The sequence below is a fragment of the Dipodomys merriami genome, unplaced genomic scaffold (genome assembly GCF_024711535.1).
Source record: "Dipodomys merriami isolate MVZ:Mamm:240054 unplaced genomic scaffold, mDipMer1.0.p SCAF_13, whole genome shotgun sequence".
Taxonomy (NCBI): Eukaryota; Metazoa; Chordata; class Mammalia; order Rodentia; family Heteromyidae; genus Dipodomys; species Dipodomys merriami.
The window spans coordinates 19,181,452-19,198,043 of record NW_027202604.1 but is presented as its reverse complement, the minus strand read 5'-3'; the positions used below and the strand labels follow the sequence as shown (position 1 = coordinate 19,198,043).

General features: G+C 36.3%; 1 protein-coding gene across 14 annotated transcripts in view; it reads left to right on the top strand.

Moving 5' to 3' along the window:
- Positions 1-16,592, top strand: part of Fhit (fragile histidine triad diadenosine triphosphatase) — a 1,320,449-nt gene that overhangs the window by 446,114 nt on the left and 857,743 nt on the right. The gene's annotated exons all lie outside the window — the stretch shown is intronic.

Genomic DNA, 16,592 nt, shown 5'->3' with positions numbered 1-16,592 from the left:
CACAGTGGTTCTGCACCAATGATATATTAAAGAGTAGTTAGTCCTTACTAATAGTATCTTACTACTAGTAAGGTAATAATAACAGTATTGCTTCCTAACATGGCAGAATACTAAGCATATTTCTAAAGTGAGAAGAATACAGAGAGATTACATGTAAAAGCTGTGAAAGGCTCTACCTATGTTTGGTGTATTGGTGCCTATTAATTTAACTTGTATATACAAAAATTATGGAACTATATCTGAAAGTAACTCAAAAGCTACTACAGAATATCCAAATAGAAAAGAATGAAGTTGTATCCCTACTTCATACCATATATGCAAGTTCACTGAAAAGGAACCAAAGGCCTAAATATAAAACTCTGAAATGAGCATATAGACATAAACCTTCATTACCTTATGTTAGGAAGAGGTTTTGTTTTGTTTTGTTTTGTTTTGTTTTGTTTTGTTTTTATCAAAAGCATAGATAGCACCACAAGGAAAAATAGATAGGTAAGATACCATAAATTACAGCTTTTATGATTCAAAAGACTCATTAAGAGAATAAAAAGACAACACACAGAATAGGGGAATGTTTTGCCAAATCTGATAAGGAACTTATACCCAAAATTTGTTAAAAATTTTATTCTTACCAATGAATAATAGAAACGCAATTAAAAGGAGGTAAAGGCTCTGATTTGTTCACATTAGATATGTAAATGGTAATTGTGAATAGTGGATGGTCATAATAAATCTCATGGAAAATATTTAATGTCTTTAGTTATCAAGGAAGTGCCAGTCAAAACCACAATGAGAAACAACTTCATACCCACTAAGATGCTATTATATAAAAAAGACAGCTAGTAACATATGTTAGCAGGGATATGGAGAAATTGGAGCTCACATACACTGCTGCTAGGAAGGGAATTATAGTAGCTAGCTGCTTTGGAAAACAGCTTAGAAATATCACTAAATGTTATATATATATGCCCAGTACAGTAATATTGTTTCTTAGCTATCTTTCTAAGGGAAATGATAGTCTGTGTATACCTTCATATTTATAAAGGTCCGCAGTGGCACTATTTATAGTAGCAAAAAAATGTGAAAACAATGTGAATTTTCATCTACTGATGAATGGAGAAAAATATGGTGCATCCATTCTTATTATTCCTGAGTGAAAGAATAAGAAATTCTGTATGAATTCATTAATTCATCCTGGATGAACTCTAAAAACAATGCTAAGTGAAATAAGCCATCAATCAACATACATTGTAAGGTTCCACTTATAAATAACGTTCACAATAGGTAAATCTATGAAGACAAGAAGTTTAATGGTTGAGTAAGGTTGGAGTTGAGAGAAAATTAGATAGTAAGAGCTAATGAATATGAGGTTTCTTTGTGGGGTGGTAAAATATGTGGTCAGAGTTGTATGTCTATTAATACAACAAAAACCTTGAATTACACACTGTTAGATGCGTTCACTCCATAGTGTATAAATCCTGTTTGAAAAAAAGCTGTTGTAAAACCAAACAAAAAAGGGTATGCCTTGATGTTCGATTTCCATGGGAAAAGCTTGAAATAAGCTAAAATAATTGCTTCCCTGACTGTGTCCACTTCAGTTCTCTGACGCCTGAGAGATTAACACTGCGTCTAGAAATAGAGGCACATAATAAAATATTTGTTGAATGAATCAACACAACACTGGTTGTGTAATTCTCTGAAGGTTTACTAGGACTAGAGGTTGTCATCCCTGGAATATGTCCTACAATGAAAGAACACAAGCAAGCAAAGGAAAAAGAGGTGAATTGTGAGTCTGAAGGAAAGCGAAGCAAGCTTCCAATATTCCTCTCGCTGAGAACCACACATGCTATGTTCAATTCCTCAAGTAAGAGCTGTGACAAATATGTAGTGTGTTCTACCAGAAAGACTCATGAAAGACCCAAGGCTTTTACTTGGGGATGATCTGCCTAACAATACTCAATTCTCCATTCCCAGAAGGAAAGCAGAAATCATGTGTTTTTTGCAGTGTGGTCATAACAGCCAAACTGTCATTTAGGGTCAGTTTTCCATCAATGTTGAGAACTGCTTTCTAGCTCAAGTTCCCAGATGCCCACCAAGAGGCAGGTTTGTACACAAAGTTTTAAGTATTGTCTGCTATGTTAACCTTTTTCTGTGTTAACCCTTTTTCTGGCAGAATGTACAGAAATATGGCAGGTTATAAATTTCTGCTTGCATACAACAAAGCTCCATATCCAAAAGTTCTTAGGGAGAGAATTCTGTGTGTTCTGGAGACAGTCTACCTCATGCACAGCTGGGAAGTCAGTGCTCTATCTCATGAGGAAGAAGGGTTTGGGATGGATCTGCATTCTGGGTTTTCCTTTCAATGCTCAGAAATTAGAGAATGTCAACTCAAAGTAGTGATTCTCAATGAAGATAACTTTGGGCTCCCAGGGGATAACTGACCATATCTGGAACCCTTGTGCTTTCATAGCTGAGGGTCATAGTAGTATGCATTACCACGAGGGAGACAGGCTGCAGTTCATCCTACAATGCACAGGACAGGCCCAAATGTACACAGTGCCAAAATTGAAGAGGTCCTGCCTTACGTAGTATTTACAAGGGAAAGCAGAGCCTAACACTGTTATCTGGTAACTATTTAAGGTAGAAAAATTAATTAAGGTCTGCTGATACTCCTAACTTCTATGCCTTCCCAACCTAGCCTCCTCTTTATTTCCTTCTATTCTGCATCTCTGGGGGACTGATAAAGGATGCTATTTGTAGGAGGAAGAAGGCATCATCCTTCTTTGAGTTAACGACTCTGATTTAGGGTTTCGGATCTGTTACTTCAGATTGGTTGCCAATTACTGACTCTGAAAGAATGTGTGAGGATAGAAATGCTAGCCTTCATATTTTCACTGTTGAGTTCTTAATAGCTGAGAGTTATTCCTAACCATATCATCTATGAGCCTTTCCTATTTACCACTGCTGTTTATAGCCTCATTTCCTTCCTTCTCTTTTCATAATATCTTTCAAAGTGGAAACTAATGTGAATTTTGGTGCTCTCCAACTCCTAACTGGTATGTCTAATGCCATCAGATTGAATTAATTTGAACTATTAAGCATGGAGTACATCTTACCATGGAATTTATTCCAGATGTATTATTGTTAGTTTAATTGTTATGGCTAATCATTGATTGTGGTTTCTCTGGGTGCCTGAAATAATAATAATAACAATAACAATAATAATAATAATAATAATAATGCTCTTTTTTATATGCCTTTCATTTAAGAATCTTGAAAAGCCTATATCCTGGAACCATTTATTGAAAAATTGTCATTATCTGCATATTCTCATTTGGCTGAAATTCGAAGAAGACTATGCCAAAGTATGATTTTTAACAGCCAAGAAAAATTTATATTCATGAATCATGCAGTTATGCAGCATGAAGAAATAAGGGGAGAGGAAATTTAGCCCACTGAGATATTATTTCAGAGCACATTCGTGCGCCTTTTATAACAATTATGAAGCCTTTGTGCTGGTTTGGTATTGTTCCTGATTGGGTAGTTTTCAATTGTAAATGGTACTCTGATGTGTGAGGCCTACATTCAACATCTTTCCAACTAATGCATTTGTACTCTCTCTCTGTCTCTGTTTCTCTCTGTCTCTCTCTCTCTCTTTCTCTCCTGTGTGTGTGTGTGTGTGTATCTTATGTCCTTAAATAAATAATCCTTGGATATTTTTCACTGTTCTATCACATTTATAAAGTTCAAAATGAGTGAGAAATGTAGTGCAATATGTGTGTACTTATTATGTATTTACGTACACAGAAGGTAGCCTTTGATATGAGACCTGTTAGAATACTGACTGCTCTGTCAATGTTTCAAATACATGAAGAGTAAAGGAGACAGAAGGTAAGAGCAAGTGGTTCCTGGTTCCCCACTCACCTATTTCTTATTGTTTGGCTGAACACTCAGAAGGACTGACCATTTTTTCACTCTTGAAATTAAAGCAGTTTGCTTTACTGAAGCAATTATGGCAGGTTTTGAAAGGAAGCCTAGTAAGTTTTGTTGAGTCAACGCTTACCCCATGGACCACAGTCATCTTCATGTATTACTACTGTTCCTCCTTCCAATAGCACTTCAGGCAACTTGGATTTCCCAGGAAGGTTTCAGTCTAGTTTGGGGCTTTGTGGAGAGTGTCCACCATCTGGTTGCTGTCAGCAGACCTGGGGGAAATAAATGGCTGAATTTTTCCTACATGGGTTCCTATTGTGGTCCCTTTCCATGAGAGAGCTGAATCTATCAACTCCTGCCATGAATAATGAACGCTCTTATTATCAGTCAGTGTGCTTTCTTCTAGAAGGCTGGGAAATCTCATTGAGAAAAACAGTGATACAGCAGTTGTTTTCCAGCCAGGCTGTAAATTGGAATCTCTGGTGGGACTTTAAAAACACTCCGTTGGCCTGGGTGCCATTCCAAGGGATTCTGACTTAAATGGGGCAGAGGCTTGACCATCAGGAGGCTTTAAGTTTCCAAGTTACTCAAATTGTGAGCCAATACTGAGCAATGTTTCCTGACTCCTTTTTATTTTTTTTTAAAGCAGGACTAATATTCAAAATATGGAACAATTACTAAGGTCTTGAGTCAGATGCTTTTCAAGTATCAATATGTTTGTCACCACATCCATATGAATAAAAATTAATCACTTTAATATTTACTTAAATTATATATGGTGTTAGACAATCAGCTAGGCAGGGTATTGATTATTGAAAGTAATTCCATGAAATACTTGCAGGAGTCAAGTCTTTTGAGCTGAGTTGAAAACTATAGAGGATTCCAGGAGAGAGGAAAGGCTCTATAGGAAGGAAGAACAGCTTTCACAAATGTCCTATATTGAGAAGGGTGATGGCTAGTTCTGGGAAGGGAAAGATGGCCAGTGGTTTTGGAGCAGAGGATGCCCCAAGAAGTGGTAGGTCTGCTAAAGACTTTTGGCCTTTGTTTTGAGATCGAATAATACTGGGACCACAGTTGCGTTTCTTAGAAGGTCTTCCTTGTGGTAGTTGGGAGAAGAAAAAGAGGGGGGAAGCAAGAGGGGATGGGACGCATTTTAATGCGTTGTGAGAGTAGCTTGGATTCCCAGATGATAAAGTAAGAGAGGTAGACACAGGACTGAATATTTAGATGGTGAGATCTTGAGGACTTGGTGAAGATTCAGAGACACAACAGAAAAATGTTACTCATCTTCAATTCTACTAGTATTTTAGTGTGATAACCCCCCATTTATAGATGAACTAAACAGAATTCCTTCGTGGTTTCAGAAACTTTAATGTAAGTAGGGATCACCCAAAGATTCTGTTCAAATGCAGATTCTGATTCAATAGGTTTGCAAAGGAGACTGCAGGCCTGCATTTCTAATAGCCCCGAATGCTGCAGGCTCTGCTGGTTCATTGCGTACTTGGAGATTTAAGATGTAGTGGATTAAAGCCTGCACTTGAACCATGCCTGTCTGCCTCCAAAGCCTGATCTTAATCATATACCCTACAACTCCTGAAATAGTGAGCTAGGAGGTTGTAGACCAGACTGTGAAATTTGGATTTTTATCTGTAGGCAATTGATAGTCATTGAAAATTTGTAAAGCAAACAGGGATTCCAATAAGAAAGTTTATGTTATTATACTGGGGATGTAGCTCAGTGATTCAGCTCTTGCCTAGCACATACAGGCAATTTTTAAAGAGTTTATAATAAGATTTTGAGCTGTATTCCCTTAGAAGTATTTTTTCTGTTTTTTTTTTAAGAAAAAATATTTATTTCTGTGCCACGGTTGAGGCTTGAACTCTAGGCCTGGGCACTGTCCCTGAGCATTGAGACTAGTGTTATAGCACTTTTGAGCTTCACTTCTAGCTCTTTTGGAAACTAATTGGAGATAACAGTCTCACAGGCTTTCCTGCCTCAGATGGATCCTCAGACCTCAGCATCTTAAGTAGCCTTGAGCCACTGGTTTTTTTTTGTTGTTTTTGTTTTGGTTTTGGTTTTGTATAGCCTTTTTAGGTCAAATTTGAACGTATTGAAAGAAAAAGGATTAGGCCTCCAAACTTCATAATTAATGGTGCTAGTTTATTAGATCATCTACTCTATAACGAGGGCAATAATAGGCTCTTATTTAGTGTTTTCTGCACAACCATCCCAAGACATCTCTCTAATAAGCACCATCTTTCTTTCAGAGCCGAGGAGGCCCATGGAGAGAGGCTGAGGGGTTTGATGTAGTGGGGCTGACTGCTGGGCAAGCCTTTACCATTTTCTGCACTATCTATAGCCTTCTGTCACCATTTAGGTATACACCTGAGCATTTGCTGTAACTACCTAACCAATCTGTGGCAGTATTTTCTGGATTGTCTCCTAGGGAAACATTTTTCTCCTCCTTGGTTAAGTGTATCTCATATCATTACAGCAGGGCTCTGGAAAGTCCCAGGTAGAAGAACATATTTAGTTCACTTGTAACTCATGGTTTTCCAATCTCACTTAACCTTAAAATGACCCCCAATATTTTTCCCCCTCCCAACCTTTAACACTCCACTGCAGAGTTGTTCTGTCTGATGGACTTTATGGCATGCAGGCTTGTGCTTGTAGGGAACCAGTCTATCCATTGCCTGTGGCTGGGTGTTTCTCATGAATGAATGGCAGCCTTGACATTTTGGCATCTCAGACAAGAAGACTGCCTTTCTTTCACTTTTTTTCCCTTGCATCTGGTGACGTGATGACTATTAAAATATACGTCTCTACTTCGAAGGTTAGTTTGAATGAAAATCACTGATCTGTTTGCACATTTTTCTGTCCATTAGGGGACAGCTGTGTTTTTCCTTTTTTTGTTTTCAGAAGTTTAATTCTATGTTCATAGCCAGAGATTCTTCCTTCTCACCACATTTCATTAAAAAGGAAAAAAATATCCCAGGAATAGGATCATTACTAGACATGACATTTACACTGAGTCATTTTTTAATGTTAAGTATATAATGTGAAACTGAATAACTTTTAAAATGCTGAGTCAATTTGGTAATTTGAAAGTGCACTAAGTTTGTCTTTTGCATAAGATGAAAATGATCAGGCAGACTCTATAGGATTCATTTAACTCAGAAAATTCTGGCTAAATAGATTTCAAGATGTGGGTGGAATACGTATAATGTTGTGATCCAATACTATACTGACAGAATGAAAACAAATGTACTAGTTGGATTTTTAAAGTTATTATTTCAAACAGTAAATTTATAGCTACTGAATAGGCTGTTTAAACAAAGCCTGATTTTCCTAAGCAATAAGTGAGTCTGTTGTCTTCAGCTCTTGTATGGTTGAATTTTAGTATACAGCTAGAAAAATACTTTTGGTAGGCAGCAGATTAACCTTGAAGCTCTGTGAAAATACAGATGCTCAGGCTTCTACTTAAGAGGTCTAATTAGCTAAATCTGGCATAGACTCACAAACATGTTTTTAATTCTTTTTTTCTTTCTTTTTTGAGTGGGAGGGCAGTACTTATGTTTTTTAATTCAGGGTTTAATGCTTGTCACATAAGTACTCTACTATTTGAAGTATACTCCCAGTCCTTATGCTATAGCTTGTTTTTCCAATAGGGTCTCCTGCTTTGCATAGGACCTGCCTCAGACCATGATCTTCCTATCTCTACCTCCTGAGGAGCTGGGATTACTCTATTTACATAGTTTAGAAAAATAACTCCAAGAAAAAAATTATATTAAGTGAAGTAAGCCAGGCCCAAAGAAACACAGGTCCCATGGTTTCCCTTATTTGCAATATCTAGTATATGTATGAGTCAAGCGGAAAAGGTCAGATAATGTGATGTTAGGAAAATGAACCCTTAGATATGTATTTTAATGTTTTTTTTCTTTCATGCATGTGTTTCTAACACATTTATAAGATTATTTCTTTGTTGCTTTGTATGTCCCTCCCCCACAGTATAACCCCCGCTTTCACTATATTTGATGTCAGTATAACTTGTGGAGGAGATGGGGAAAAACAAGTCATTTAAGGATTCAGGTGGACCTGTTGCAACAATGAGAAGTACAAATTGTCATGTCAAAAACGAGCTTTACAATGTCGGTGGGGGGGGAGGGGGGAAGGATTGGGTGGGGGGGAGGGGGGAGGCTGGGAAGGGAGGTGAAGGGTGAACAAAGGAGGAGGCTACAATGCTTGGTAAGAAATGTATGCATTATCCTGCCCATGTAATTGTAACCCCTCTGTACAGTATGTTCACAAATAAAATAAAATAAAATAAAATAAAATAAAGAAATGTACTCATTACCTTGCTCATGTAATTGTAACCCCTCTGTATGGTATTTTCACAATTAACAAAACCTTATCAATAAAAAAAAAGAATGGAAACTAGAAAAAAAAAAGAAAAATAACTCCAAGAAACTCTTTAAAATACACCCATGATTTGCACAGATTTAAAAAATTCAAATACCAAACTACTACATATAGGAACTAGACCTTTGTACAAGATGTACAATGTGCAATCTGTACTGCTCTTCAGATATCTGTCCCTCATTCTCAGATACTCTATTTTAATAGGCCTGTGGTGGATGGGGCTAAGGAATATGAATTTCCTGCAGTTCTCTTAATGTGCAATTGGCAAATAAGAATTGTGTACATTTATGGTATTCAATATGATCTCATTATTATAAAATAATTATATTATAATTATTATATTATAAAATAATGAAATCAAGTTGATTAACATCTCCATCATCTTACATAGTATTTTGTGGTGGGAGTAGATCTTAAATTGTATTATCCTAGCAATTTAAGACTCATTCTCTTAGCAGTTTTTATGTAAAAAAATTTAATAATAACTGTAGTAACCATACTATGTAAGAATCTGTAGAACTCATTTGTCTTGTGTAACTGAAATTATGTACCCTTTGATCAGCCACTCCCACTAGCAAAGGCCTTCTCTGCTTCTATGAGTTCACTTGTTTTAGATTCCACACATGGTGAGATAATGTAGTAATGGTCCTTTTGTGCTTGGCCTATTTTACTTAGCACAGTATCTTCCAGGTCCATCCTTGTCAGAAATGGAAGGATTTCCTTAGTTTTTCAAGGCTGATTAGCATACATTTTCTTTATCCATCCAGCTAGTAATGGACTAGCAGTCAAAGGACACTCAAATTGATTCAATATCACAGCTGTTGTAAATAATGCGATAATGGACATAGTGTAGCTATCTTTTCAAGGTACTTATTTAATTCCTTTGGGCACATATCTAAAAGTGCAATTGCTGAATGCAGTAGTTCTATTTTTAATATTTTGGAGACCTCTATTTTATTTTCAATAATGATTGTAGTAATTTACCTACTCAATGGCAGTGGTTGGAGTTCCCAATTCTCATCCTTGCCAATTCTGTTACCTTTTGTCTTTTTTGATTATATGGTAACCATCATAACAGGTGTGATGTGATATTTCATTTTGGTCTCTAGTTGCTCCTTTTGAATGGTTAATGATGTTTGGCAGTTTTGCTATACCTATTGGCTGTTTATATATCCTCTTTTGACAGATATCTATTCAGATCCTTGCCCATTTTTAATCATGTAATTTGTTTACTTGAGCTTGAATTGATTCAGTCCTTTATATTTTTATATCTATATCAATATAACATTTAGAAATTAACCCCTTGCCAGTGTAAGGTTTCCTCACAGGATGTAGAGTATCTCTTTATTTTGCTGATTATTTTCTTTGCTGTGCAAAACTTTTAGTTTGATATCACTCCATTTGTTTGTTCTGTGCTTTAGTTACTTGTGCTTTCTGGGTCGTATTTTTTTTTAAAAAAGCCTTACTGGATGTGACTCATGCTTATAATCCTAGCTTTTCAGGAAGCAGAGATAGCAGTGTGGTTCAAGATCAAAAAGTTTGTCAGTCCTCAAGTTGGGCTTTGTGGTGCTTGCTTTATATCACAGCTATGCTGCCGTCATAAATAGTACAACCTAGGTTCAGGCTGGCCTTGGGGGAAATTATGAGACCTTATTTGAAAAAAACAACAACCACAAAAACTAAAGCATAAAGGACTGGGGGATGTGGCTCAAGGGATAGGGTTCCTTCCTAGCCAGCATAAAATGCTGAATTCAAAACCAGTAGAAAAAAACTCCTTGCCTCAACTAAAATCATGTAGTTTTCCCCTCATAAATTCTTCTAGTAGTTTTAAATTTCTACTTGTTACATTTAGGTCTATTATCAATTTTGAGTTGATTTTTTAAAACAGAGCATGAACTAAGTGTATGTTTCAATCTCCTGTTTATGGATATCCAGTTTTCATTCACACTTCGCTGAAAAAGTTTTCTCTCCTTGTTGTGTGTACCTTTTGAAGTTTCCATTGTTGGGTACAAGTCTTTTAAATTATACTGTGATAAAGTGGGAAGCATGCGTGAAGTCTGTCATGTACTGTCATGTGCCCTGTGATACTGAATTGTGTCCTGAACTAGCCACCGTATGTATAATATGCCATTTGTAATTTGAAGAGCTATTGACAGGAACAATTGAGTTGTGAGGACTGAGATGCTTCACAGATATTTTCTAATGTACAAAATCACCCTGTCATTTAAGTAAACTATTGGAAAGTATGGTTTGTCTATAATAAAGTTCCAACTTTCAAGCAAAATTTCTAATTTTGGGAAACTTGTATCTGCCACCAGAAGCTTGACAGTTTTCCAATGAGATCAATGATAATGTTAACAAATGTAATTCTTTTTTATATCATATAATGAAATGTGTCAGTGTTTGAAAGATCTGCATAATTCAGTGAGCCAATATTTTCGACCAGAACATTTCAGACTATCACAAAATGTTGCACAGAGAAAAGATCCATTCTAAGTGCCATGTAGACCATAATTTTCACATAATGGAATGTGAAAAATTTATTGATGTGGTTTCATATTCCATAATGTAACAGACAATTAAATAAACTACCATTTGTCAAGTTTTAATGCAGTGCCAAAAAGTATGTATCTTTTTTTTTCATTTTTTGAAAATGTTGTTAAAGTACCCATCCTGTATTATCTTGGTTACCTCATAAGTTGAAGTACATAATAGTACACATTGCTTCACTCTCAGTAAAGAAACACAAAGAAGATCCCATCTGTCTTCTATACCAGATAATAAAGTGACATTCAAAATTGTGGGAAAGTGAAACTCTTCTTTCTAGCTAACATTTATTACTTAGAAACCATATAATGTATGTAATATGGTTTGCTATTGTTATTTTTGTTCATTCATTCATTCATTCATTCATTTACTTGCTATGTTGGTACTAGAAGTGGAACCCAGGAGCCGATGCATTCTAAGCACATGTTACACCTCTTTCCCCAATTGAGTTAATGGTATTTTTAAAGTGGTCTATTTCAATTTACAATGTTGTATTTACAGTTATAGATAAGAGCTTGTTTGGGCATTCAACAATTCTTAAAGAATATCAATGAGTCCTGACATTGAAATGTTTGAAAAGCTGCTTGTCAAGAGAAGCACTTCTAAAGTACGTTCTATAGAACGTTCTCCCTTGAGATGTCCTATAGAAATCCAGTAAAGTAGCCAGAAACAAGAGCAATATACAGCAAAAAGACTTAGTGGATAAATCTGTTCAGAAATGTTATTAGCTATGGCCCCTTATGGAGATTGAGTTTTCTCTAACATACTGAAGATCCAAGTTGACTTTCCTTAGCTCTTACTATTTCTTCCTAAGTCTTTGACTCTGAAAATATGTTTTTCTTTCACATAAGCTTTGGCAACACCTGTTCTTTCTAATAATGAATGATATCATTCTAAATATTCTCCAAAATGATAGGTTAAAACATGATATCCAATTACTCATTGGCTTCTAAAATGTCTGGTTTCAATTTGAAAGCCAATTACTGTCAAAATCATGAGAAGAAAAAATCTTGGCAACTACATAAAGTGGCTCCACTACATTCTGGCTTTTCAGTTTAAAAACTCAGGTTGCTTATTACTTGTCAATAGACAAGCAAATTCATACAAACCAGTGATGGTAAATATGTGTCCCTAAGAATTACTTTCCCAAGGACACTTTGCTGTAGAATAGAAGACAATTCCATCAGTAGGCAAATGTCTTTCCTTGAAGTGGATGTTCTTCTGGTACGATGTGATATCTTCTTTCCATGTCAGTATTTACTGTTACACATACCATTAGATTTGGTTTCCCCAGGAGAAGGTCTATTTTTTTCCCTCATATTGTATAGGAGTGTGTGTGTGTGTGTGTGTGTGTGTGTGTGTGTGTGTGTGTGCTGGCAGATGGTGACTTACTAGAATTTTCCTTTAGGAACTGGTTTACTGATAGCAATTCCTTATTTCCTTGGAGAAAATTATCCTAGAAAGCAAACTTTGCCAACTCTATGTTTTTACTTCTGAGGAGGGATCTTTACTTAGCTGAAAGCAGAATGTGATTTTAAAATGTACTTATGTAGAGATCTCCAGAGCATTACTTATCCCAACTTGAAAGACACTAAACTGTCAAAAAAAAACATGGAAATGATTGGAAATTACAGTATATTTATATAACAAAATGCCATATAGACTTTAAAATTTTGAGTTTTAACAACATTGAGATTCCACCTCACCCCAGTTAGAATGGCTATAATCAAGAAATTTGAAAACAACAGATGTTGGAGGGGATGTGGCCAAAAGGGAACCTTACTGCATTGTTGGTGGGAGTGTAAACTTGTTCAACCACTACGGAAAGCAGTATGGAGGCTCCTCAAAAGACTCCACATAGTTGCAATGGGTCAACCTGTATCCCTATTTAAAAAAATTTGTTTTGTCTCTTCCAATCCCCAAATTATACCAACATCAAATACAGTGAAAACAGGGGTTATACCATGGGGGAGGGACATAGAAAGCAACAAAAAAAAATCATGTGGTACCTTATAAATACGTTAGAAACAATAGCAGGAAAGAAAAAAACACTATGTCCTTATCTTGGGGTTCATTTCGCCTAACATCAAAATGAGATGCACAGGATGCTATGTCGAAAAACAAATTTTACAATTTAGGTGGGGGGGGGGCTGGGAAGGTGGCTCAGTGGTAGAGTGCTTGCCTTGCATACGTGAGGCCCTGGTTCAATTCCTCAGCCCCACATAAGCAGAAAAAGCCAGAAGTGGCGCTGTGGCTCAAGTGGTAGAGCACTAGAGAGCGCTAGCCTTGAGCTGAAGAGCTGAGGGACAGTGCCCAGGCCCAGAGCACAGATCTCACAACTGTACCCCCCCAAAAAAATTTGAGTTTTGAACACTATTTAAAAATTTGAGATAGTGTTCCTAAGCTATTGTCAGCAGGATAAAATATCAGGATTCATATTGCTATATTTTTTTTCAAAACTGATTGCTCCAATTTATATGTTTGGGAAGCACATCATCATCTTTGGAAATATTTTCTTTCCATGAATGTTTGCCAAAAATGAACGTTATTTCATTGTATTTATTTTTTAATTTATCATATCCCAGTGTATTTTAGATCTAGTTTCTGCATATCAGAGAGAACATGTGCTATTTGTCTCTCTGAGCTTGTTTTAGTTCTATCCATTTCCCTGCAAATAACAATTTTATTTTTTCTAATGGCTATGTAAAATTCCATGCTGTATAGGTACCACATTTTGTTAATCCACTCATCTGCTATGGGGCATCTGGGCTCTTTCCATATCTTGGCTAATATGAATAGTATAGCAATGAACATGGATGTGCTCATGATGTTCAGGGTAGATGCCCAGAAGTGGTATGGGAAGATCTGTATTTAGTTCTTTGAAAAACTTCCAGACTGCTGTCCAGAGTTTATACTAGTGTACATTCCCAGTAGGGTTCCTTTTAACCCACATCCCTGCCAACATTTGTTGTTGTTCAGCTTCACAATGTTGACCCGTCTAACTGGAGTGAGATGGAATATCAGACTGGTTTTGATTTACATTTCCCTTATCGCCAGGGATGATGAGCATTTCTTCATGTGTTTCTCTGCTACTTGTTATCTTAAAGAAAAAGATTCCAAAATCTTAGGGCAAGATTGATATGTCATTCTAATATTAAGGAGCTATTCAAGAGGCAGATCAGTAATAGTAATGGGCACTGCCAAAGAGCCTTGATTCAGTTTACTACCTTGTAGGCAGGGCTTGGCTGGTCTCACTACAGATGGACTAACTGATTAGCAATGCTTGACAACTCCTGGGAGAAAGTTCTAGAGCCAAGGGCTCTGACTGGAATGTAGAAAGAAAAATAATAACTAAGAAAATTTCATCTCATTAGACTTAATCATTTATAATCTCTTCTTATATATATATATTATAAATACATTCTATGTTAAAGCTATCTCTATCCATGTATAAAAGTCTCAGGTGCCCATTTAAAGAGACAGAAGAAAACTGGACACCTGTCAGTCTTGTGTGTTAGAGACTACCATTAGAAAGTTATAGTAGATCATTGAATTGTTTGTTAAGTGATTAAAATTGTCAGTGTAGTGTCTACTTTTCACATCGTTTGCTTTACCCAGGAATGCAACAGGCCTATAGAAAGCCTCTGGGCTCTTAAAGCAAGTGAGGGGACTTGGTACCCATCTCCATTCCCTGCCACTCACCATAGATGTGCCAGCCATGCCTGCAGAAACCTTCTGTCATAGTCACACTGCAACTGGGTAGAATATTGAGTGAGATGTCAGACATGTGGCCATGGGAAGACTGAGAAGGCAATATTGTTATTCAAGGAGTTTGCTTCTGGCTTGGGCTCCTGTTTGCATGGAGTAGGCTGGATGTCTAATTTCAACAGTGCAATTAATTCTTGGGCAAGATGAGAAAAGATGTTACTTGCCACAACTGTTAACTGGGATGTTGCTTCATTAATTCATGTGCTTATTTTCTTCGAAATTTCATCTGACAGCATCTTTTGAGGCCTTTTTTGTTGCTGTTGAATTTTTGCCTTTTAAAATATCTTTCAACTGATGAAAATGGACAAAAACAGAATTCAGCAAAATGTAAATGAATCACAGCAAATGAGATGCAAGTATGTATTGTGAAGATCTGGAATAGAAATAGAGATATTTGTTCTTCCATTTTAAAGAGAATTATAAAACTTTCCATGGTTTGTCAGAAGTTATGCATTACATTCTCTATTCCCACATGTTTATAGGTGACAAAATGCAGTTTTTAAATGTCGAGGTTATTATTGTGCATCCTGACAGTAAATTAACTGTTCCTTCTAACAGATTTGTCCTGTAACCTTGATATGATCTTTCAACACCTCAGTGAGTTTCTTCTTTGTAAAATAATAAAAATCCCACCTTTAAAGCTTTAACCTCCTTGCATCTTCCTATAGGGCTGTCTCTTATTAGAATTATGATTTCCCAGATGCAAATTTTACAGAATATGTATGTGTATATATTCATATGAAAATATATGCATGTATATGTGTATATTTATATATTTACATATATGTGTATATCTCTGTGTGTGTGTGTATATATATATATATATATATATATATATATATATACATACATATATGATAGATTAGGTTTTTCTGCCAGTCCTAGGGCTTGAACTCTGTGGCTGGGTGCTGTCCCTGAGCTCCTTTTGCTCAAGGCTAGCACTGTATTGTATCACTTTGAGCCACAATACCACATCCAATTTTCTGGTGATTAATTGGAATTAAGAGTCTCGGGGAGTAACAAAATGATGAGACAAAGGCAAAGGATGAAGTAAAGTACTGTGGTTTGAACTCAGAGTCTCAATCTTGCTGGATCAGTGCTCTCCCGCTTGAGCCATGTCCTTTGACCCCCTGTTCTGCCTTAGTTATTTTAGTGTTTTCTGGGTTTCTTTCTCTTTTTGTGCCTACAGCTGGCCTCAGATCATAATCTTTCCTACCTATGCCTCCCCTGTAGCTGAGATTATCTATATGCACTATCATGCCCAGCTTATTTGCTAATATAGTGGCCTCGCTAGATTTTTGATTGGGCTTTGAACCATTATTCTGTCCATCTCTACCTCTGGAGTAGCAGGGATTACAGGAATTTATTACCACACCTGGCCTTTTCATAGGTAGAAGAATTAGTCTTGGCTTTGTAATTATGTATTGAATTTTGTTAATGTATATATATTACACTATTTACATCTAGATGAACAGATGCTTCAAATACTTGCACATATCTATTGGAAGCTATGAAATTTCACAATTGTACTTTTCTCTAAGATATGGAATAATAGCATAAATCTGCCATAGCCAAGTGGTCCTTAGAAACTATTATTGAACTTCAAACTCTAATTCAATTCAAAGCAATTGCTTTTTAAAATAAAAAGTACACTACAAAATCACTAGTGTTCTTTGTTACCGTTGTCTTTCCTTTAATTGTCTCATTTCTGACTCTATTCTAATTTCTGTGGTAAGCAGCCTTAGCTTTCCTCTCCTTGCTTGCTTAGCTTAGAAACAGGGTGAGTGTTTGGATTTCCCTTTAGTCTTTCATTTCTAATCTGTAAGCAGGTTGTTGGTGTCTTCAATGTCACTTTCATCTCTAAAGTTCTGTGTTTATGTCGTCTTGTTCTTTCATGCTGCATCCATTATAGATTTAACATGAGGATA